Here is a 2,579-nt window from a genome sequence, read left to right on the forward strand (position 1 = left end):
AAACTTTATTGTCATCGTACAAACTTTATTATAACCGTACAAACTTTATTGTCATCGTACAAACTTTATTTTCTCACACAAACTTTATTGTCATCGTACAAACTTTATTGTCATCGTACAAACTTTATTTTCTCGTACAAACTTTATTGTCATCGTACAAACTTTATTTTCTCGTACAAACTTTATTGTCATCGTACAAACTTTATTTTCTCGTACAAACTTTATTGTCATCGTACAAACTTTATTTTCTCGTACAAACTTTGTCATCGTACAAACTTTATTTTCTCGTACAAACTTTATTGTCATCGTCATTCTCGTAAAGAACTAATCCGAAAGGAATCTGGGAACCAGCGTAAGTATTTCAAGATGGCGGAAGATGAAGGTGACGAACGAGATGTGATCGAGCACTATTTTCACCTTTGATATACAAATGAAATCATTTTGGAGTTTCTCAAGCGCTTCCATCATATTAAAATAAGTTTGAGAACACTGAAAAGGAGGCTTCGTAGCTTTGGTTTGAGGAGGAAAGGCAATATCATGATCGACGAAGCCAGGATACGAGCTGTAATTATAAGAGAGTTATCTGGTCCGGGACGGTTGCAAGGGTATCGCTCAATGTGGCACACTTTACGGATAAAGTGCAATCTGCACGTGCCGAGAGTTGTAGCTGCACGCCTTGTTCCTGAGATAGATCCGTCTGCTTCTATGCAAAGAAGACGAAGACGGTTGACCAGGAGGCAGTACTTTTCTTATGGCCCAAATTTTTGCTGGCACGTGGATGGTAGGTAGCTAATTATTTTCTTTAATTAACTTGCAATGTATATAACAATCCTTTGTAATTAGTCTAAGTGTGAGTTAATAAATATTGTTGTTGTTGTTGTTGTTGTTGTTGTTGTTGTTGTTAAGGAATACATTTTGTTCTTGACAGTGAGTGTTTCTGGTTTTTGAGTGCAACTTGTTTTTCGATAGTAAGTCACTTCATTGTATTAAGAGAAGGACTGTGATTCATGCACCAGTATGTACTGTATGAGGGGGGTTGTGTGGGCAACCGAGTTTTTAACCAATAGTATGTTTGAGATTCACCCTCAGGAAAAAATATATACCTTAAAAACAAGTCATGTCTGGACCCTAGGGCATCAACTCCATGCCCCCCACCCCCACCTTCCTACTCCAATCAATGTACATTGATAGGAGTTGATGCCCTAGGGTCCAGACATGACTTGCTTCGTAAAGTGTGCCACATTGAGCGATACCCTTGCAACCGTCCCGGACCAGATAACTCTCTTATAATTACAGCTCGTATCCTAGCTTCGTCGATGATATTGCCTTTCCTCCTTAAACCAAAGCTGCGAAGCCTCCTTTTCAGTGTTCTCAAACTTATTTTAATATGATGGAAACGCTTGAGAAACTCCAAAATGATTTCATTTGTATATCCAAGGTGAAAATAGTGCTCGATCACATCTCGTTCGTCACCTTCACCTTCCGCCATCTTGAAATACTTACGCTCATTCCCAGATTCCTTTCGGATTAGTTCTTTACGAGAATGACAAAGTTTGTACGAGAAAATAAAGTTTGTACGATGACAATAAAGTTTGTACGAGAAAATAAAGTTTGTACGATGACAATAAAGTTTGTACGAGAAAATAAAGTTTGTACGATGACAATAAAGTTTGTACGAGAAAATAAAGTTTGTACGATGACAATAAAGTTTGTACGATGACAATAAAGTTTGTACGATGACAATAAAGTTTGTACGAGAAAATAAAGTTTGTACGATGATAATGAAGTTTGTACGGTTATAATAAAGTTTGTACGATTAGAATAAAGTTTGTGCGAGGAAAATAAAGTTTGTAGGAGGAAAATAAAGTTTGTTCGAGGAAAATAAAGTTTGTACGAGGAAAATAAAGTTTGTACGAGGAAATTAAAGTTTGTAGTGGGAAAATACAGTTTGTACGAGGAAAATAAAGTTTGTACAGGTAGTGGCCCTTACGGGCCACCGTAGTTGTTCGATCGTAGTTATCATTCTTGGCTCGTGTTGAAGGCGATTAAAGTTTTTGGTTTAAAGGGTGATATTTTAATTGCTCATCTTCACAATCGTTCACTTTACAGTCCCTCGTTATCCATTGGTCAGTCAGCAAGTCTTTGACGTGTCGCGAACGGAAGGATTCCTCGAGGCAAAAACAACTCTTGTATCGCAAACAAAGACTACACATAAAGTTACCTTCACAGCAAAGTAAGTTCAACAAGTTCATGTGTATCTCTGAAATGTCTTCAATCTCGGCCAAATTTCATTGACTAATCACGTTCAAGTTTTCCAGCTAAAGTGGAAAAATGACACTCATGCCAACTTTGTGCGTGTTCTTTATTTTATTCTGTGGATTTGAGTTATTTGTTTCCCAGAAAAAGCACTCGATGAATGGATTGATCTTCAACCCCTCGCACCAAAGTCAAGTTCTTTTCATGATACCTTGGGCGGGGTTCGTACGATCAAACTTACGAACGGCTGGTTAATGTCACGCGAAATTACGTCTCCACCAAAGGCAGTAATTTTGTTTTATTACACATCGCGCTGAATAGCA

The sequence above is a fragment of the Montipora capricornis genome, chromosome 1, assembly GCF_036669925.1.
Source record: "Montipora capricornis isolate CH-2021 chromosome 1, ASM3666992v2, whole genome shotgun sequence".
Taxonomy (NCBI): domain Eukaryota; kingdom Metazoa; phylum Cnidaria; class Anthozoa; order Scleractinia; family Acroporidae; genus Montipora; species Montipora capricornis.